The sequence below is a fragment of the Falco naumanni genome, chromosome 7, assembly GCF_017639655.2.
Source record: "Falco naumanni isolate bFalNau1 chromosome 7, bFalNau1.pat, whole genome shotgun sequence".
Classification (NCBI taxonomy): Eukaryota; Metazoa; Chordata; class Aves; order Falconiformes; family Falconidae; genus Falco; species Falco naumanni.
In genome coordinates this window covers 37,229,446-37,252,176 of record NC_054060.1, presented here as the reverse complement: position 1 = coordinate 37,252,176, position 22,731 = coordinate 37,229,446, and the positions used below count along the sequence as shown (strand labels likewise).

At 40.1% G+C, this 22,731-nt stretch overlaps 1 long non-coding RNA gene across 2 annotated transcripts in view; it reads right to left on the bottom strand.

Annotated features, from left to right (window-relative positions):
* LOC121091759 overlaps positions 1–22,731 on the bottom strand; it is a 166,996-nt gene that overhangs the window by 39,661 nt on the left and 104,604 nt on the right. For both annotated transcript variants that reach the window (XR_005829030.1, XR_005829031.1), the window contains 2 exons: positions 15,334–15,467; positions 10,381–10,688 (listed from right to left, as the gene is read on the bottom strand). This is a non-coding gene — a long non-coding RNA (uncharacterized LOC121091759). The remainder of the gene's footprint in view (positions 1–10,380; positions 10,689–15,333; positions 15,468–22,731) is intronic.

Genomic DNA, 22,731 nt, shown 5'->3' with positions numbered 1-22,731 from the left:
ATAAGGCTGCCAGTTGAAACTGCAGGAGTTCTTTTGGCCAATGTAGTGTCAACACAGTGTTACTTTGGCCAACCAAGTGGCTATTGGAACAAAAAAAAAAAAAAAAAAAAAAAAAAAAAAAAACAAAAAAAAAAAACAACCAACATAGACTTGTCAAAAGTACCCATGAATAGAGATAGGGCCAAATTTTCCAAAGGCAGAAACTCTTTCCAAGCAGACAAAAGAATCAGGATGAATTACACACCTGTATTTGCCAAAATGCCACATGTAACTGTCTGAGGGCAAGTGGATGGGATGAAAAACAAAAAACAAACCAGGGGAAAATGTCCACTCCCCACTTTTTCCACAGAAAGAAGTACAAGTGGAATATTCTGTTCTCCAGTATTCTGGAGGCTGAAATTTTCATATATACAAGTGAAAATCTGTGCAAATGTCATCCATGATATGAACTCTCAGCTTGGATCCGCACTGGCAATTTCACATAGGGAAATCTAATCTCTGTGTTCAGTGGTAATAGTTGCGCTTGCAAATGTGAGCACAAGTTTTTGTAAGAACAAAACAATCATTAAAGACAGAGGGTCAAAAGTGACCATAAAGTGCCAGAATCCTCTGCTGCAGAATTCTTCTAAAAGTTGATGACCCAGTGCTGACATTGGGAGAGAAGTAACATCTATTGAAGCCAGCAACCCCTCTTGCAACTACTTAACTGGAGGGCTGCCATCCAAATATTCCAGATAGTTGGGATGGTAGAAGTCTCCAGAGACTTGACTGGATTTAGGGAGTGCAAATAAACATGACTTTAACCTTTTATTTCATACATATTCCCACTTTGATGGACCCCCTATACCTTCTCAAGCCCCTTAAATGAAATAGAAAATTGTTGACTAAGTCAGAAGACATCTGGCAGACTTAACAGAATGCACTGATGGTGTTCAGTGAGATCTGCTCCACAGAGAAGCATTACCTAGCTCTGTTCAGAATAAGCCAGCTGTTCAGCCAGTCAGCCAGCAGTCAGAGGTGTCTGAAGAAATCAGAAATACACCAAATACATACTGCCCTCAGATGAATCAAAACTGGCCTTTGCTGGCAAAAAGCCAGGCATCCGAAGAAAAAGGATCACCAGCTGAAGATTATATGTGTCTCTAGATGCATTTCCATACGGACATTTCTTTGGATCAGGATGATGGGAAGGAGAAGATTCATCAGTCTCTCTACATTCACAAGCAGCTTTCTGAGAAGTGGCAGCCAAAATGGCTTTGTGGCTTGCATGAGATTTGCATTGAATAACTCTGCTGCCAAATCAAGATTCTTGAATTTGTACACTTTCTACAGGGGCTATTTCTTGAACTGGAGGGAATCAGTTGTTTACATCCTTTTATGGTAAATGATAATATTCCTACAAATATTTTAACCTCCTGCCATAGAAAAAAAACAAAAAACCAACACCCCCCCCCCATCATTTTTATGATTCAGACTCGACAAATACTCTACATAAAATAATACAATAAATTAAATATACAAGGCAGAATTGTGTGAAAATAGCCACTTAAAATGGCCTCTACCTGACTACCTGAGGGACTGATTTTGTAGGATTCAAGCTGGCATAAGCATTCAGAAGAGTTTTAAACTAAGAGGCCCAAGGAAGAAGACTGGAAAAGAGTCATGTTCAACTCTCCGAGCCTGATTTTATTACATAGGCAAAAGAAAAGCAGTTTAAAGGTTCAGTAAAAAGAAAAAAAAAAATCAGCACAAGCAGTAGAGAGAGAAGTATAAGCACAGGATATAGGAGTAGTCATGGAGACAGTTCGGTTACCGAAAGGATTATACATGATTAAGTTGAAGTGGGTGAGGTAACAGAGAGGCAACTTAGCTGTTTGGAAACCAATGAAAGGTGGCAAGGTTACAAACCAGAGGAAGTGGAACCAACAGAGCAGGACGTGAAATCAGATAGCAGAGCCTAACACGACATGGTGGAGTATCAGTCACAATTGGAACATGGATATTGAAATACATGATACTATTCTAAAAGCTAGGAATAAAATCAGGAGTAGAATACTGCCATAGTTTAATAAAGACCTCTTCTGCAAGTAAAAATTTGCAATAACATGGATAAAACTGAAGCTTTTAAGGTCAAAATCAATTTGAATGAAGGACTGTAAAATAAACTAGGGTCAGAAGTTTGTCATTCCCTTACATGGGTCAAATTTGAACCTGGATGAGGACATCATTAAAATGTTGTTGGAGAGAAAACGGCTATCAGAAACTGTATCATTGTGTGGACACATCAATTTCCCAGACATGGACTGGAAAAAAACATGCTACCGAATATGGTAGGACCTATTTATTCCTGAATGTGATAGCCAACATATTTCTTCACCAAGTGTACTGTGACTAATAAGTACCATTTCAAGAAAGGTTCTGGTCAGCTGGAAATGACAGACCAAGCAAAAGACCTGGGCATATAACTTAATCACAAGATTGTTATGAGTCATCAGTATGATGATAAAGTGGAGTGTGATACAAGCCCACAGGAAAAGCAAAATATTTCCCATAGAAATAGGGACATATTAATATCATTATACAAGGTCACAACTGCAGATAGCTCTCTGTGTTATGTTTTGTACAAAACTGAACTCCTATGAGAACAGGTAGAAAGAAAGGCTAGTTATCCTTGCAGAGAACTGAGTCTCCTTTGGCTGGAGAGACAAAGATGGGAGTATGGACAAAATGTGGTTGCTCTCCGTTAATTATGCCAGCATGAGATAAGAACTGGAGGACTAACTAGAGGATCACGTCAGGAGGGGAACAAAGTGGCCTGAATTAATTTAGGAAAGAAAAAAGAACAAGTTTCCGTACAATTAGCTGCGTAAAGTCTTAAAACAGCTTCCTGAAAGAAGTGCAGGAGCAAAAGTTAATTCTTTGGCTAATGATGAAAGATAGTAAGGTTAGGAATGGGTTTATGTGATGCAGTTCATCCTCAGTGGAGACTGAAGACAATGATCCAGTAAAACCTTCCCTTGTTCAATGTCCACATATAATTATTAAACATATCTGAGATGCAGTTTTTCATCAATAGATACCAAACTATTCATACAGGACAATTAATATATGTGTAAATTAGCATATACTTAATTCTTAGTTCTCTATATGCTGTACAAAGCTGTACTGATTTATATCAGGGTAAGACATAGTTTAATATGTTGGCTTTGTTTGATTTTTTGGACTATATTTAATAACACCCACAAGACCTACACTACAGAAAATCTGGGAATATGAACCAAATCTATGTAACACCAAATAGTATTGCACTGGCTTTTCAAAATGCATATTACATTTTTTTCAGTCCATTCTTTCTTTCTTCCTCCCATTCTCTGTTTAAAACATGAACATTAAATAAAACAAAAGGGTCACATCTAGAAAGCAGAGGTGAAAATAGGTGTTTGCTTTGACATACATAGTTTAGGCTGTGTTTAAAAGGTAACAGAAAAACTACATATCATGTGCGTCTTTCTCCTCTCTCTCACAGCCAAGCCCAATACTGTATGCAACTCTGTGTGGGGGTGAAGTTTTCTTTTAGATTTTATTGTCAAAAATGTTACGAAGTTTAAAAACACTAAAGACTTCTCTGTGTTATCTGTGGTGGACCTGTGGAATGTACTACTGCTAGCTGTCACTCAGTCAGTGGACTTTTAAAATGAATGAATCCATTTTATGGCCACTGAATTATGACCACCTAATTTCTGCAGGTATGCAAGATAGAACAATGAATTCAGCAACAAAATTGTATTTTTCAGGAAATAAGGTAACTGGGTTTGAGTATGGGGTCAGAACGGAATTTCTTCTCAATTTCAGCTATTCATTTTGGTGGATGGGCTTGGGGATACTTCAGCTTTCCCTGACTGTAGGGCTAGTGGCTGTTGTTGCACCAGGACAAGAGAGGAGATGTAGACTGAGGCTCCAGTGGAATGTAGCTCTTTTCTCTTCAATATGGAATAGGCATCTTCCTTTGTACTCCAGATATGAGGACTAAAATCAGCAAAGAAAATGATGTAAAGCTGACATAATCATAAGAAATCTCGGCCTTGAGCTCATAGAGAAATAGGAAAGATATAATCTAAAATTCAGGTAGCTATTTATAAAATATTCTCATCAATAATCTACAAAATTATATAAGCTAATGAAATTTCATGACTAGGGTCAGAACCTCAGTGCTTGCCTCTATGACCTTCTGACCTCAATTAAATTCAAAATTGTCATCTTGATAAAAACTCCCTCTCCAATCTACACAAAAAAATAGTTTGAATATTCTAGATAATGAGAGGACTTACAAAGCTTGTGTAACTCATTTGGAAATGAGTCCTCCCCAGGGCTCAGCGCTGGGGCCAGTCCTGTTTGATTCTTTATCGACGATGCGGCCGAGGGGATGGAGCGCAGCCTCAGTCGGTTTGCAGAGGCCACCGGGCTGGGCAGGAGCGCTGCCCCGCTGGAGGGCAGGAGGCTCTGCAGGGGGATGGGGACAGGCTGGATCCACGGGCCAAGGCCAGTTGTAGGAGGTTCCACCCGGCTCCGTGCGGGTCCTGCAGGGTCACACCAGCCCCAGGCAGCGCCGCGGGCTGGGGCAGAGGCTGGGAAGCTGCCCGGTGGAAAGGGGCCTCAGGGTGCTGGGTGATGGCTGGACATGAGCCAGCACCGTGCCCAGGTGGCCAAGGCGGCCAACAGCGTCCTGGCTTGTGTCAGACACAGTGTGGCCAGCGGGGCTGGGGCAGTGACCGTCCCCCTGCACTCGGCACCGGTGAGGCCGCACCTGGAATCCTGTGTCCAGTCTTGGGCCCCTCGCTATAAGAGGTATGTAGAGGTGCTGGAGTGGGTCCAGAGAAGGGCAACGAAGCTGGTGAAGGGTCTAGAGAACAAGTCCTGTGAGGAGCAGGTGAGGGAACCGGGGTTTAGCCTGGAAAAAAGGAGGGTCATGGGGGGGTTCTTAACACTCTCTTCTCCCAGATAACTAGCAACAGGACAAGAGGAAATAGCCTCAAGTTAAACCAGAAGAGGTTTAGATTGAATATTAGGAAAAATTTTTTCACTGAAAGGTTTTTGAAGCATTGGAAAAGGCTGCCCAGGTAGGTGGTGGAATCACTGTCCCTAGAGGTGTTCAAAAAATGCATAGATGCGGTGCTTCACAACACGGTTTAGTGGTGGACTTGGCAGTCCTGAGTTAATGGTTGGACTTGATGATCTCTAATGTCTTTTCCAAACTAAATGATTCTGTGATTCTATGAAAGAGTTAATATGGAACTTGCACATTACATGTGTATTTCTGCATTTATACTAAGTATGCACATGTGAGATACACAGGTGGATAGGAATGAAGGAGGAAGGAAAAAAGATTCATAAATTGATTACACTTTCCACTTCCAGGTATCTACCCTTTTAAGGTCCACTCCTGAGATCTTAAGTATCTGTAAACCACCTCTCAAACCACACAGAGCTACAACTATCACACTTAACTTCAGACTGCACTTTGAAGTACTTAAAATCACAAAGACAACTAGAGGGCACATACAACTTTCTCAGAAAAATCAAGCTCTGGGCATTCAGACTGCTTCTCTATGGACTCATGGAAAAATGCAAGAAGTTTAGAAGATAAGTCACAGGAAATGTAGTCAACAGCATTCTTCCCTATTACACCAGAACATGAATACATCAGGCTCCCACCGCCAAGGACATTTTTGATCTATCCGTCTGTGTTGGGCTCATCAGGAAACATTTTGTACTGTTTTCATCTGGCAGGGCATCTAAGGCAATGCGGAGGACTGCATAAAATCAGATCCATCAAAATCAAAATACATAACCTATCTCACCAGACACTAAGCTTCTTTTCATGATTACAGCAAGTCTGCTGTGATACAAGTCCTAATATTTTGAGACGTGATTGTATTGTAACAAGTAATGTAAAGCATTTTCAAACTGGAATCATGGGTAGATTGCTTGCAGTACAGCTGTCCATCTGGAAATTTCAGATTTTGGTTATCTGTTTTCATGGGAATTTTGACACGTGAAATATATGGGGTTGCAGAAACTTACAATGCATTTTGACTATGCACTAGCTAGGTAAACACTTGTCAAATGAGGAATACTGAAATCAAAACAAGCTTTTGTGCGTTTCACTCCATAAGTTACAGTCTTTCTGGCTACTGGATCAAATTTTACTTACTGCTCCAATACTGCTCAATAAGAAAGGCAGCACTCACAGGATTGCCAGTCCTATAGCATGAAGAGTTGCATTCCGAATGGCGTTATATGTGTATAACAATAATAATCTTTCTGCCCTATCCAAAAATAGAAGGAGCAGCTGTTGAGGCCCCTTCACTGGTAGTCATCACACTGGGGATGAGAGTAGACCAGGCTCACTGTGAAATAATTCAAGCAAAGTGTTTGGAAAGAGATGTATTTTGGTTGTATACTGGAAAATTTAGCAGAATTGAACTTGTCCTAGCTGTAGGTATGGGCTAAGAAGAAAGCATTTAGGCATCTATAGACACCAGGTTTGGCTTAGGAGTCAAGGCTCAAGCTGAGAAGAGAGTGAGTTCTCATGAAATATCCACCCAAACAATTAGAAATCCCTTGTGACCAGCTGTTCCTACCATCTTAGATTTACAGAAGACACACTAAAGAACCAAAGAGGAATTTAAAAGCAACAAAAAGCCAGAACGGTAGGAGAAGGTTTGGATCCCAACCTGCCTAAACTTGGAAAGGCTTCACACATCTACTTTTCAGCTTGAGCCCATCTGCAATTTTAAGTGTGCTTGTCAATTTAAATTAAACCTTTACAAGTAAAACCAAAAATTTATTTTACCACTAACTCTTGAAGTGTTATCTTAGCAGCTGGGTAAAACATTTGCACTGAAATTCAGACCCATTCAAATGGGTCCTGCATTCCAGGCTACAGAGGTTTATGAACCAGCCCATTCAAATGAAATCCACAACGCAGTTGTCTATAAACACAAGCTCCAAAATCTCTCTCCTCAGGCAGCCTTTCTTAGTCAATACATGCTTCAAATTCCTCTTCTTCTGCCTCCTCTAATCCTCTCAAGCACTTCACACTTCCCAGAGTCAACTAATGTAAATGGGGACCTGAACTGTAGTGGAGACAGGACACTATAACACAGTGTTGGTCTGGTTTCCTTCCAAGCCGAGAAAACCAAGCCCGAAGGTTCATTCATTTACCCTGTGGAAACTTAAGATTTTCAAGATTAAAACAAGCCTAACCAGCAGCCTACACCAACCATAGATCAGAAAGGGCCTTCACATGTACTTATCCTTATTTATTTTTCAGGTGCACAAAATGTACGCACCACAATTCTCTGAAAACTTTGCAAAACATACCACACCACAATAAGAAGCTATCAGAAAATGACCAGGACAGTTAAAGGAATCACCTGTAAATCAACCTAAAAAAGCATTCTGTAGTTTATTTAGTGGAAAATGTAGCTGGGATGATAGCAAAGGGACATAAAAGACTTGAAAATATTTAAATGTTTTGTCTGAATATTTTTTCCACAAAATTGTTTGGTCTTTTTTTCAAAAGAATTATTTTCTCTTAATATATACCTAAATTTAATAACTCAATGTTAAAGAGAGGATTTAGAAAAATTAAATGAAATTAAGTATTTTGGGCATTGAATGTTTAATTTAAGCAGAAAAAATATTTTATTTGCAGTACATTTAGATTTTTCATTGTAGTGGGATAAAAAAAAATTCACTGTCAAACAGATATATTTTTTTTTTCATTTTCTAGTTCAGCAAATAAAGTGAAACATTAGATATTCATAAAGACATAATGGCAAAGTTTTCACTGGACAGAAGAGGCTGGAGCTTTCTACCAAGCACAAATAAAGTCTTATTTGTTTATTTAAATTCACATGAAAATTCAGTAAGTGACTAAACTCAAGTAGATACATAAGAGAAAAGAACTGAGATTTACTTCTAACTTATTACGTTTTAAGAAATGTCAGTCTCCTTATATGTGACAGTCACACATACATTCCCGTTCACATACATCATGTATTATATTGCACATGCATATCGGGTTGCCTAAATGTCCTACAACCTATGCATCTACTTACAACCCTACCTGAACCCTATCTGGTTCTATCAGGATCAGGTCACAGAGAAATGAAAGTCTTAATAAAGTTATGAATTTGATGTTGTCTCACTACTGAAAAACCTGCTAGAAATTATGCCTTGCGTTCTACCCCATACAAATGTCTGTCAAAAAGGGTACAAGTAGCCACTAGAAGAGATACTTCCTATGCATTAAACTTCACCTTCAAGCACACCATGCAATCTGCCCTAGTGATAAATGCCTATCAGCTACTATGTGATGAGGCTGAAATACTAAAGCCATAGAACACAAAACATGAAGACGACATTTGTTTTCTTCAAGATATTCAACAGCTGTGTTTATTTGGAGATTTTTTTTTAACAGATAGAAAGACATGTTGCCTTTTATGTAACAAGAGTAAGAACGCTTTTATATTCACTTTCTGAAGCCATTAGTTTCTGTCTTAGTCACTGTCAAGAAAGTGCTTGGTCTTTTATTTCTGCTACAGTGTTGCTATATTGTGGCTGAGTTTCTGCTACAATGCTGCTATATTTCTGCTACAGTGTTGCTATATTGTGGTATATTTCTGCTACATTGTTGTTCCATTGTAGCGATAGTCCTGCTACAATGTTGCTATATTTCTGCTACAATGTTGCTATATTGTTGGTATATTTCTGCTACATTGTTGTTCTAGTGTAGCTATATTCCTGCTACAATGTTGCTATATTCCTGCTACAATGTTGCTGTATTGTAGCTAGAGTTCTGCTACAATGTTGCTATATTGTTGGTATATTTCTGCTTCAGTGTTGCTATATTGTGGCTGTATTTCTGCTACAGTGTTGCTAATAGAAATACAAGACTGCTGAAAGACCTTATCTGTGACAGTAATTGGCAAACCCAGATTTCTGGATTAAACCTATAGGGACATTTCTAAGTGTTTTGGCACCCAGATATCGCAGCATTTGAAATGCCACCTGCAACACAGGAGTACAGCATTTCTCATGGCTTTTTCTAAGGCCAGAGTTATCTTACTGCACATGAAGCGCTGCCCTTCCAAGATGCTCAAGTGGTTCCACACAGCTCTGGCAAGTCCAGCCTGCCATGGATGCATCCTAACAAATCCTCTGAGGATTTCCCCTATGCAGATATTAGCAGCAAGTCACATAGCTCCTTTTGTGACTAATGCTCCATCTGACATGATGGCTAAGGGATGGCATTCCTCTTGCACTGCAAGAGTTTATTGGTGCTCAGCCAAGCATAAATTAGACATTTTTCATGTTGTTTTATATTATATTGCCACCCACCAGCACTAGCTTTCAGCCTTCTCTTAGTCTGTGGGCTTCTTCATTTTTTTTATTTGTTCACTGTAGCCTGATGGCAGGCAAAATTTACTAAACCATAACAGAATAATCTCTTTCCTGTCTAGTGAGAGAAACTTTACAGTTCTGGAAACTCTTAAGGTCTTCTTCATAAAGCTGATGAGCTTCTCAGCATTCTACAGACATTTTTGTAAAATTACCTAGTCAAGAGTGATCCTAGCCAAAACCAAGATTTATTAAAACCAGAGAACACGGAATTCAAAGAAACAGTTTCCTGAATAGCAGTGGACTTAACACTTCAGTGAACCAGGATTTCTATGATGGCACACAGTAGTGGTGGGGTCAGGCACATAACTTCAGGTAGTTCCCAAAATAAGGGAAACTAATACATATATCACACTGTTCATATGTTTCATCCTCACCTGAATACACACTCAAGTATATATATATACCTAGTAATTGGGACCACAGTCCCAAAATTCTTGCTTTTTATTCCAAATACTTTTAATGATAGATACACAAAATAAAACCCAGTGTCAGATTCCAGAAGAGCATAGCCCGTAGGATAGACTCATGTTACAACATCCACACAATGCAGATAGATAAATTATTTTGTGTTCTGCCTTTAAACTTAATAAGTCATTAATAATAACAAAAAATAAAATAAAATAGTGATTTACATTGCTGCAGACATCACCAGAGCAACTGAAGCAGGTTGGGAAAAAAGTGACAAGTTTTCATCATGTGAGAGTTTCTGTTTCTCTCCAGTTCTACCATTTCTCCTAGCAAAAGGCATTACCTCTCCATACAAAATTTTGCCCTACCTTCGTTTACGCAGATACCTCAGAGACATCAAAATTTCAAAATATCTGTTATATATATGCTTGTTAGCTTTTCCTATGATTAGTCCCATGTATAGATAAAAGACAAGGAGAATGCAAAGATTAAATTGTCACTAACCTTGCTAAACATGCCAAAAGACTGCATGCAATGGAAATGTCCGGACAGAGATCCTGGCTTTATAGCACAGTAAGATTTTCAAGACCATGTCTTGTAGGGTCACAGCTGCTGAGCCAAGCCAGCTCTGTGTCATCTCCCTGATATTTCCTGAACTGAATGACGTCTGCCCACAGCAGGAAAGAGAAGGTCAACGTCCACTACTGGCAGATGTGCTGGAGAAAGGCTGGATTTTGAAGATAGACATGCCATGTTCAGTCGCCAATGGGAAGTTAAAGAATAAGCTGTTTCTGGCCTCAACATTTCTTAGGCTGTGGGAAAGAGGAACAAAATCTATACAATAGTATACATTTTCATGGTAAATGAGAAAAAGTTATGCAGCTTAAAATGCTGTTCTCATGTATTCCTCAGGTAATCATTGCCTCCATATGTTTAAATATACGTATTGATTGAATTCTAGATCATTGGCTGTACATGCTTTCATCAAAATGACTCAACCATAACTATTTTCACTGGAGTTAGGCACAGGCTGCATAGTTTCCAATCCAGTCTTATTCTTTGTCATCTTTCTTATTCTTAGCTCTGAAATTAAGGCCTTATGTTTTAATAAGTGAAGAAGATACAAGATACACTACTTCCACAATCCAATAAATTTATATGTTTTTTTAGGTATAGTCACACTGGGCTGAGTCTTTATTTACACAATGGTTAAGGTTTCTACTTATTAAAAGAGATCAAATATATACTGAACTCCACTTTATCCATTGCAGAAATCGACTTCAGAGTTTTGTTATGAAGCTGTAAAACACAGCACCAAGTAGAATCACAGATTCCAAAACTCTGTCAGAGAACCCCTTGGGCACTTCAAGAAAGATTAAATCTACAGATTATTCAGGACAAAATAACTTGGCTTGCTTTTTGGCACCAGAAAAAAAAATACCACCATTTCTAAGACCTCAGTTTCAGTTTGCTCCTGATTTCCCAAACATCTCAAATTCTCACTGCTGGAATTCCTCATGGCTGAATTCCTTCCAGTTTTTGTTGAAAAGCCTTCTTTATAGAAATATCATGAAATTATCTGATGGCAAAATGGAGTATTTTCTAAACCCACATCTTAACTATCTAATCCCTGCATTTAAGCCTTCATCTTCATTTCAGTCATAACTGAAGGCTCCAACACTGATTTAGGGAAGTCAGAGGATTCAATCCCTTGATTTAAAATAAGAATAGCAGCAATATTGCACTCTAACCTTCTGCACAGCAGATTCAGGCTCTGTAAAAGTATCCCCACAATATACTGCGACAAGAATGGGGAAAAAAAGCACCCAAGCATCCCCTCCACCTGTCTAAGAAGGGCAATACAGACTAGCAAAAATATGCCCAGGCAGCCTCTATAGGAACCAAAGGACACGGGAAGGCAGAAATCTAGGGGGAATATCCCCATCTGTACCCTCAACTTCACAACCTCTCTCACTCACACAGAAGTAAGATTCATGATCAGGGTAATCCTTTTATGCTGACCTGCTGAATCTATCCGGCAGCTATAGTCCAAACCATGTTTTCGAACAGAACTGCCCCATACAACTGAACATTTGTAATTCACCATGGCACCAAGACTGCATAATCTCAAGCACATAACACCAATTTATTGTGCACTGCAATTTCCAAGCAATATAAATTTATACTTCAACTAGAAACACATGGTCTCTGTTACCTGTTCATGCCACTCCCTCATGCCCACATTAACTTTCCTTTTTTCTCATTAGTTTTCTGTTGGCAGTTTCCTCATCTGACACCTTTTGCACCAACATGAACACTCAAGCAATCACAAGGGAGGGATATGAAAAGGGCAGCTGACCCCCTTTTGGCAGTAGTACAGGTAATTTAGGCAACCACAGCCTCTGTCCCTCAGTGACCGGTATCGATGGCAATAAGCCAGAATGGTATTTGCAATGATGCAGCGGCAGAAACAATAATCTGTGTTTGCATTTATGTGAAACTGTGAGCCTAATATATTGGCACTGACTGGTGCTGCAGCAGGTGAAAACTCAAAGACTGTAATTTTATTTTAATTTTTTTTTACTTTGAAATGTCAGATACAACAGCTGTACTTTCAGGTACTTTTGTACTCTTGCTTGTCAGAAATGTGGGGAGAAAAAAAAAAGCAGTGCTAGAAAGAAAATGGGTATTTTTCTTTCTGGATAGTATTGCCTTTCTTTCAGAAAAGCCAACTATTGAACATTTTTGAAATTTGGTAAGAGAAAACCAAACATTTTTGGCCAAAGCCACACAAAAATAGTTTGGGGTTTTCCCACAAAAAGCCCTGCAAGTTTCTAAGAAATATAGATACTATCTGGAAGTACATTCAAAAAAATCTTTTTCCCATTCAAATAAAGATTCAGGCTGAAAGGTCATTTGGGGTAATCTTATTTCATCAATTATGCTATTTAATCTAATTTCATCAGAAGGAAGTCTCTCATCAACTACTGTACCTAAAACAACCACAACCCAACTCTCAGGCTGGCATGGGAAAAAAAACCCAGCCATTTTTATTTGTATCTGTTGTAGTGGGAATCGCTGAAAAACAAATCAACCCAGCACCACTGGTAAGTGGTATTGCACAGAAAGCCAACTGCTAATTATAAATTCTGAACAACAATAAAATGTTCAGTCCCATCTCAGATGAAGCTAAAACCAGGTAGAGGTACCAAAGATAAAGAGGACAAATTTCAACTAAGTATTGAAGCACCTTACACTGACCAAGAGGATTTAAAAGCCTGAAAGCATTTGACCTCAGTTTGAAGAACTTTGCAAAATTTTACTGTTGACTTGTCGGTAGTATTTGACGAAACAAGAATAAAATGCATAATCACTTATTACCTATGTGTGAGAATATATCTATACAGCTGAATACATAAATAAGGTATATTCTATAATCCAAGAAAAACAATAGCATATTTGACTAAAATATTTTTCACTGAATTGTTCTCCGTATCTCTAACAGGTTTTAAATTCACACAGACTTGTAAGACACATATTCAGAGAAATATGGAGAAGGAGAAACGTGGGGAGGGGCAGGAATCAGAAAAAAACAGACCTTACATACACTCTTAAATAAGTGTACACGCAGATAACAGAAAATTAACTAAAATTTCAGGAACAAAGCACTTGGAATCTACTATTACACTTCCCAATACCACAGATATAGGCAAAGTCAGAGCATGTGAATTAGTTTACTTAAGTCTAAGATTCCTGATATTTTTCCAACGAACATTTCAGACTCATTTCAAAAAACACACTTGAGACAGATTTTCTTCTAGTGTTTGCCTAAATGGCACTCTTGCCTCTGCATAAGAATGCTTCACTGTTTTCAGATCCATTCCAATACTTTTCCCAGTGTTTCACTTTGAACTGAAGAAAATGAGAATTCTGAAGGCGCACCCTTTTAAAAAAACTGAGTCACATCAGGTCACAATGATTTGGCTTAGATGGCTACATAAAACAGTGCAGTTGGCACAGATCTGCCATAAACAGCTTGGTAGTGATTTTGAATGAAAATGTGTATGCTTGGAAGCCTGCTGAAAGATGAACATGGAGACGTAGATTTCCAGTTCTCAATCCTATTCTTCATGCTGGCAAAGCACCTGCATGTTGTTACAGGCAAATGCCAAACTCTTTGTTTGGAGGCAAGAGTTTACTCCCTCCCTCATTTATACCCACTTGCATGGCACTCTCTTGCAGGCTTTCTTCTCTGTTTATTCTCAGTTTAGTGCTGTGACAGCCTCTGGTGTTCCATCCCAACAGTAAATCCTATTTTCAAAGCCCCTTACTTCTCAAGAACCACACTGTAAGATTCACTGTATCCTCATCAGAAACCACTTTTAAGGATTAGCTAGCAAACCTGGGGTTCAGAAATTTCTGCCAGTACCAGGATTATACCCCAACTCCTCTAAGCAATGCTGAGAGGCTTCCAGCTCCCACCTTGTCACAGCCGGGCCCTGAAGAGGACAGAACTGAAATTATTGATGTGGCTCTGTGCAAGCAATTCATGCAGAAGGCAAGAGGGATGAGGCACTGTTTTTCCCCAGTTTTACCCTGGGATAAATTCACTGACTTGAATGGAGTGACCCTGGAGTAGAATTAATATAATACAGTGATAAATCAGGCCTATTGATTCACTGACAATGCCCCTGTAGGACCTTCTTGAGCAGCCAGCCTACTGAACATTGCTTGCAGCATTGTCTTCCCAAGCACTGTGCCATGCCATTTCCACAGACAAATTGCTTCCTGACACAGCAGAGACTGATCTCCATGCTTCCTGCTTAGTTAATGCATTCTAACCACATTGTTTTGCACTGGTTGCCCTCTAATTTGTGTGCAAAAGGATTTTTGAGTCAAACACACAGCCCTCAGCTGTGGCAAATACATGTGGAGTCTTGACTCCTGAAGCATCCAAAGATCACATGAGTTACAGATGCAAAATGTATTTCCCAAACTAGTTTTATGGTTTGATTATTTGAGAAGCCAGGAGAGAAAAGATGGATCAGACAACTGGAGCCAAGAATGCTTTCTAAGGAGGCAATGATAGCCAGACTCCTGGCCTTGAAGCCCAAGGTAGCAAAGGATGCCCTGAGGAAATACTTATACATCTCTTGGCCTCTTTTGAACTCCACAAAAATTTTCTGCCTTTTGTTTTCAGACAGATATTAAACCCAAGAGGCGGCTTTAGACAGTGAAAAATTATGTCTGGTCATAATTGCTTGGTAATTAGCAGCTCTCAGCGGCAGCAAGCCAAATAATAAACTTTTCTTCCAAGTATATCTAGTCATTGTTTTGATGACACCTTTCCAAATCAAGCCTTCTCATTTCTGGCCAATGTCAAAAATGCCACAGGGGTGGGACAATGTGAAATGAAAATCAGACTCCTCTTTGGAAACCAGATAGGAGAAAAAATACCTTAAGAAAGTGCAAGAACCAGCACTGTTCCAGTCTTCTTTTAACAATTCCAAGAGACCTTTGCTGGTGGAAACATTCTGGTTTTCTCCTGGAGTTCCAAAATGTCAGTAGATTATTTGGTGTCCCAGGCAAAGCTATAATGAGAGAAATCAAAATTTATATTCAACAGACTTACTTCATGCCTGCCCTGAGAAGTCCTGTCAATATTTAGAGAAGGAAGGCAACCTGAGAAGGAAGATGAAACACAGACCTCCACTTCTGTAAACTGCTCCACCACTGTGAGAAGATGACAGAGAATCTGGGAGTGTACATCTCACTGCAGTCTCCCAACTAGTCAATAGATACAGGCACTGCTATGAACAGAGTCCATCTGACATTTTACACATATGCTTTAGGATAAGTAAAGCCGGTACCTACAGTTAATTGACTATTTTAACTGCATATCCACAGTCCAGATGTCCCTCCATCCTCTAGGAAACTCCATCAAGAGGATGGGGAATACGATTAAGGAATAGGAGTATGTACCTATTTTTTAAGCAATTCCAGACTCGATGTAGCCACTCTTCTAGAGCCCTCTACAAGCTGAACGGGGTGTTTTGGAGGTTCCCCTCATCTTCCAGTATACACTTCCATTCGTTTGTAAAACAAAGCAACTTCTACAAACCAGGAAGGCCAGGGGAAAAAGAAAGCACAGATTAACTACAGATCACATGTGTTTACTTTAAGACTTCAGTGCTAGTCATGGTCTCTATGCAAATAAAACAAACTAGCACATTGACAAATTAACTAAGCTTGAAGGGATAACAAGAGTTGAAACTATTGCAAGTACACAATGTGCACAGAAATGCCAAACTGAAGTTCTCTGAATTGTAAATGAGACCTGAGAGTCAGGTTCTGTCCCAGGAAACACATCAGAAAACTCACCCAAATAAGTGAAGTTACACTGCAATAATCCAGTGCAGGACTGTGTGGGCTGTCTCTTCCCTGGGGAGTTTTTCCCACCCTTTGGGCTCTGAGTATTTGACTTCAGCATTAAAAGCGCTGCCTTCTTGTAAACTCAGTCATTTGAAACCTTCTCCTTCCTCTACTGTTCACTTTATTGATGGAAAAACTAAACTTCATCCATGAGAACACAGCATCCTGGACAGCCTGACCTGCACTCCTTGAACTCCCTGACTTCTTCATGCAGAGACAGGTGTCTAAAACACCAATGGATGCTCTGCTTTAAATAACTACTGTCCTGCTGAGATAGCTCAAAAAGGATACTCCTCACATTTTAGTCTGTAGCTTTAGGTCCACAGTTTAAGCTCAGTCCTGCTCTAATTGCAGATACAGTAGGGAGGAGTAAAGTAGCATCTCCCTAAATCTAAAGAACACTCTATTTGCTCGGCCTAAAGGCACAACACCTCCCTTTAGGCATACTTCCCTGTGATTGCCACAACTCCCAATGCCTTAGTGAGGCTTTCTTGGATGGTCCCTAGTCCAGGATAACCAGCATGCACTTCACATACTCCTCTGCTTGCACTCAGCCTGCTGCTACAGCTGGACCATTCTGACTTTACATACCTTCTGCATATCACCAGCATGACGGAGAGGGATTGCTCTATCTACTTCCCATTTCCATCTGATATGAACTTGGTGCAAACTACAAGTACTTTCATAAGTTTTAAGTTGGCAGAGAACTTACCAGGTGATCTTCCAGCAAGGCTTCCTTTACTCTTGAGCTTCACGATAGGTGACAAATTTTAATTCTTTAACACTTTTCATGTAACTTATCTTTACTAGCTAAATCAATGCTGGTGATATTGCATAGATGTGCAAGGGAACTGCACCTACTTATACACGACCCTGGAAGCCTTTTTAATGGGATGCCATGGAGTATACTTTGGCAGGCCACTGAAAACAAGTTTATTTTACTTGCAAGATCACATAGTCAGCTCAGCAGTGCTGAAATGTGGCAATGAATTCCTCTCATCGCGTAGAGATGATGATCAGCAATACTACCAATAGATAGGAAAAACTAACCAAGTCATCCTAGTCAGTGGATCTTACTTGCATTTAAGACTGACACATACATAGCAATTTGCCTCTGTTCTACAGCAGCTGCAAACTATTAACTATGACAATGAAGTTGATTTTTAAACCAACAAATATGATGGCTATTATGAAAGTTTTACCACTGTCACATGGTGTGCAGTCTTTAAATTCATCCCTTGCTGTGTGGCTGAACTTTTATTGATTTTTTTTTTAATTAAAAGGAGGTCGTGTGAGGACAGAAAACCTCTTTGTCAATCAGACTGTGCAGTGCACAAAACTCTTCCAGAACTCTCACATAAAAGCCAAGACCAGCATACTGTACTTAAAGCACAGTGCTGCAGAGATACTACAACTGTATTTCACAGATAAAAAGATACTCCCCCTCATTCCCCATTGCTTCTTTCCACCTCCAAAATGTCATCGTGTTTGCTGAGTGCCCAGAAAATCTAGCACTGTGCCAACTGAGGGAATTTTCAATATAAGAAACCTTCAAAATTATACTCATGGCCCAAAGCACACACCTTTGCTGTAACACACTGATAGAAGCAAATCATATGAAAACCAGCTGTCAATCCAAGAGCTATACAGAGAGGGAAAAAAGGGATTTTAGTGTCTTCTGACAGCATGGGGATGTATTTAAGGAATACTTCCAGTGGGATATCAGAAAAAATGTATCCCATCATGCACAATTGAATCATGGCCAGATTATTCTGTAAAAATCAAGACGCAACTTCAGATAATGTTAATGCTTTCCCCTATAGGCCCAGTGACACAGGACAAAAAAATTTTGAATGCTAGAAGGCCTTATAACTATTCATCTGAAGACCTGATTCCTCCTGGTTTCTATTTCCACTCATCTTCTTTCTCACCTCATCATATGAGCTACCCTTCTCCTTCAAAAGAACTGTGCAGAAACCCACAAGAGGGCACGATCAGGCAGAGAAGGGGGTGAGCCTCACTGTTTTACATAACAAAATCATATGCATCAAAACACACACACAACTTCCCAAATGTCTGAGGTTAGTTATCCTTCATGTCCTAACAAGTTACACCCACCTTTCCCAGAGGAACTAACTCACTCCATAACAAGTACCAGACTTCTGTTAAAACAGCAAATAAAGTAGGACCACCTACCACCCAATCCTGCAAACAGTTACTGGTAGACAATCCTGCATGCCTACTGCCATGCACAACCTCGGAGTTCCAGCTGGTCTGCCCATGTTACTAAGTGCCATATCTCCAGCAAACGTTCCCAGAGTTATGCTCTATTGCTAGGTCAAAATCAGCCCAATTCTGCAACCCCTGTTTACAGTCAGCCTCCGGCACTGACTTATGATGGAATAGCTCATAAGAATGAAACACAAGTTTGGATTTCAGGATAAGGCCCCTAGTCAACATGTGGGAGTATTTATGGTTCTGAGACCTACGTTAAAAATTAACTTGAAAACAGACAGTGTTTCCCTATGAGTGGCCTGTTTTCCCATGTTCCAGTTTGCTCTTTCAAAAAGACTGGTAGGCTAAGATATCGGTCACTATGTGAAAATGACAACATTCAATTAAAACAATAGCAATTTTCAAGTGACGCTTTTTTTTTTTTCAATAGTTGTATGACATTCCTAGACATTCTATTAATTAGCAGGCCCCAGGCAACATATTTGGTAAAACAGAACAATCTGGCCTTTGATTTTTATCCAGGCCTTACCCAAGATCACACAGAGGTAGCCAGGCTGCTGATAGATCCCCCACACAGAGCACACACCCCCAGCAAGCAGCTGTGCTAAGAACTGCATGTAAACCACTTTGAAGAATTCTCAATCCACAGAGAAAGAGAGAATGATTTATTAATTAATAAAAAACTGCTTGTGTTGGACTAGGCAAGCAGGATCTGTTAAATGAACTTCACTAATCAGTCTCAGATTTGTTTCTGTGTCTTTTTTTCCAGTTACCTGTTTCAACTTCACTTTAAAAGCCATCCTGCTTGAAAAACATATCCTGAATGTTTCCTATATTTCAGGACTAGGAATTCAAACAAGCCCATTACTTTCAAAGTAAGGAGGCTATTAATACCCTGATGTGCATCTGAAATAGCAGCATCTCATGTTCTACACCTACATGATGGTTATCTAGGAAACTGGCATCCTTGTTACATCTTTTCTGGGCAGCTATAGTTACAATCCATCAGTACGCTGGATGAAAAACACTGTCTCAACAGAAGATGTTGTAAGATGCCAGCTGAAACACTCAAGCTTTTGATACTCCCACCTGCATTAATTATTTCTGGTTGCATTGGATAAAGATCTGTGAGTTCCTTCACGTTTAGGAATTTATTAAGGTAACCAAAACTTTGGAATCTTTCTTACTTGTTGTATTATTCATTTCATCTGTAGACGATAATGGTCCTCTTACGTTAAGGATAATTAAGGCCTTAGATGGGCTTTCAAAGACATTTCCACATTTTTCGGTGATGTAGCTGTAACTAAAACAAAAACCCAAAGGGAAAAGGGGAGGAGTATTCAATCTTGAAAGCAGCCAGACTGGAGGAGATAGATTTTGAAGGTTTTATTGGTGGCCCTTAGAAAAAGGGAGCTATGACCTAAACTTGAAGGGTAGTAAGGACTATGTGGGTTTGTGTGGGAGGGGGATAAATCTAATTTGTAAATGGTAAGTTATTAGCACTGACATTTGAGAATAGACACTGCATTGTGTTGATGATGAGAGCAACCTTAGTCTTCTTGTTAATGGCAATGATTCATTCTTTCCCACTCCACTATTGTTCCCATTTACCTGGCAAAGAGAATTACTTCTGTGCTCCCACTAGCTGATTTCTGGAGAGATTGTTCAGATGAGCAAAAGCACAGGAGAAGAAATACACCAAACTGGCAGAGTTTTGGGAACAGCACTAGTGGATCTCTGAAGGGGTGTGTTAATACCAAGTTGCCTTTTCCCCCTCCTCTACTCCCCTTTGCACCCAAGAAACCCCTGGCTCTCTTCTGCCTGACTCAGAGCTTTCAGCCTCCCCTCCTTTCAATTCCGAATTATTCCCTTAAACTCATGCTTTCAAAAATAATTAAGATATCCTGAGATAGGTGAAGGATTTGGAAGCTTTAAATTACCTCAAATCTATGTGTAACCATACATTTAGTAACACAGAACAACCAACCTTGGATTTTCCACTACAGCCTTACTCAACTGCACAAAAGCAGCTATACCCACAACTGGCCTCCTGTGTCACATGGGACCACCCAGAAGCCACACAAGGGGTCTCAGCCAATTACCCTCATGGAAGTCTGTATATTAAGTTTTTAAAAAATTGTCTTAAAGCCATGGAATATCAGGACAATGCCCAGGAGTAAATCAAGACTCAAGCCTCCACACAGAGCTGTCTCTCCAACAGCCTGTTTTATAATGTGTCTGGCTACTGCATTCAGATTCTCTGTTTGTCACTTGGTGAAGTGCAAACCCAACACTTCTCAGGCTGCCTCCCCTCCTCCCCAGCAGACTGTGACACTGGTAGATGGGTCTGATCCCTGATTCCTTGCAAATGTGAAGTGGCAGAGCTGCATTGACGTCAGTGACGATACTTCTCTTTCTTGCAATTACCAGTCTGGCCCTCCCACTTTTACAAATGCCCCTGAGGGGATGACATGAAACACAAAGCTTGGAAAAGTACAGAACTGGGACTTGGGAACAGCCCATGGCACAGATTAGGGGACAGTAGTCATAAAGAGTTTGAATCCAGATGTGAAATTCCCCAAGGCCAGAACTATTCAAACCCTATCTCGTATGTGAAGCAAACAAGCTAAATTAACTACTGGGTCAACCTTGCCCATAAGACAGAGCTTTCTGTGAGCAACTCCACCCGAAGATCTTTGGGAGCTATTTATTTTGGGGCATGCAAACAGCTATATGTCTGCCAAAAGGTTAAAGCACATTCCATCCTTCACGCAGCCAGGCAGGGCTGCTGCAGCAGGCATGGCAGGCAAGCTGACCGACACACTGGGGCTTGCTCTGTGCAAATAGTTCTCGTGCCCAGTGAGCACAGAAACCACAGCTGCAACTCTGCCAGTGGAGCAGAAGGTATCACATCCAGGGACAGTAGAGGGCATTCAACTGACCTCAGACAAACAGAGCTTAAGTGGAATGCGATATCCTCAATTCCATCTTGGGTTTCAAGTGACAAAGTGAAGAGATCCATGAAATGCATACTGAGTCCCCAAGCTGTTAGATGCCTACTGCATTGAGCTACATCATTCTCCAAGCTGCCACAGAAAGCCATAAAGGTAGCTTGGGCCTTGACCACACAGAATTCCCACAGATTTCAATGGGAATTTCAGTGTTCCAGTCTGGACTCCAAGAATGCAGTGCTGGACCCAGAGCTCTGACGGCTGGAGCCGTATTCAATATCAGTGTCTGGCAACACCCATTTGTAAAACAGTGACTCATTCACAGGCACAACTTTAGAAGGACAGACAGGATGACTTTAATCATACATTTCCATTTCGTTAACAAAGCTCAGTAAAACCAGATGAGGATCCTGGATGATATAGTTGGTATTAACCTAATGACTGCAGTGATCCACTGCCACAGTTAGCAAGAGTTTTATATCCTACAGAATGCATTGTACTAATTTGCTTCAAGAACATGGCAACTAATGGACTCCTGAGGCTAAAGACAAAATAATAGTTTAAATGCCCATGAATTTTATTTAGAAACACCTTTTTTTTCTGAAAATCAGAGGCATGGAGAGGAATTACAGAAGGTAGTTTGAAAAAGAACATCTTCAAAACTACCTAAGCGACCTAGGAGTCTAGCACACCAGACAAATAAGCTGTCATTAGCACCTTCCATTCATTGTAAACAAGGGAGCAAGTGCTTTGTGTAATGGACTGTATAGGGGGTGATGTTTAATTCAGGAAGATATTACTGCAAGGTGCTCATTTGTCATGGCTGCACAGCCCTTCCCACTTACCAGTTGCGTTTCCATTCAAACATACAGTTTTAAGTCTTTCCTTTTAACATTAGCATACATCAAGCCTCAGACCTGACAGAAAGCATCTGAAAGCAGATTGTTAAAGCTTGAGTTTGGCACTCAATTTCACTTGATGTTTTTTTAAAAAGAATGGGCAGCCTTTTGGGCACCCTTTTTCCAGATCACCATGTCTGGCTAACACTTCTAACGTATTCAGGGTGCGCTTCCATGGCAGATTCACAAACAGATGCAATTCCCTCTGCAAGTGCTCCAAGATGCCCAGATAGAGTCTACCTCTAATCCTAAAGTCATGTAACTGCAGCCCTGTAATGCTGATCCCAAGCTAATATATTCTGCTTCCCAGCAGGACTTACTAGTTCAGGCTCAGCCAC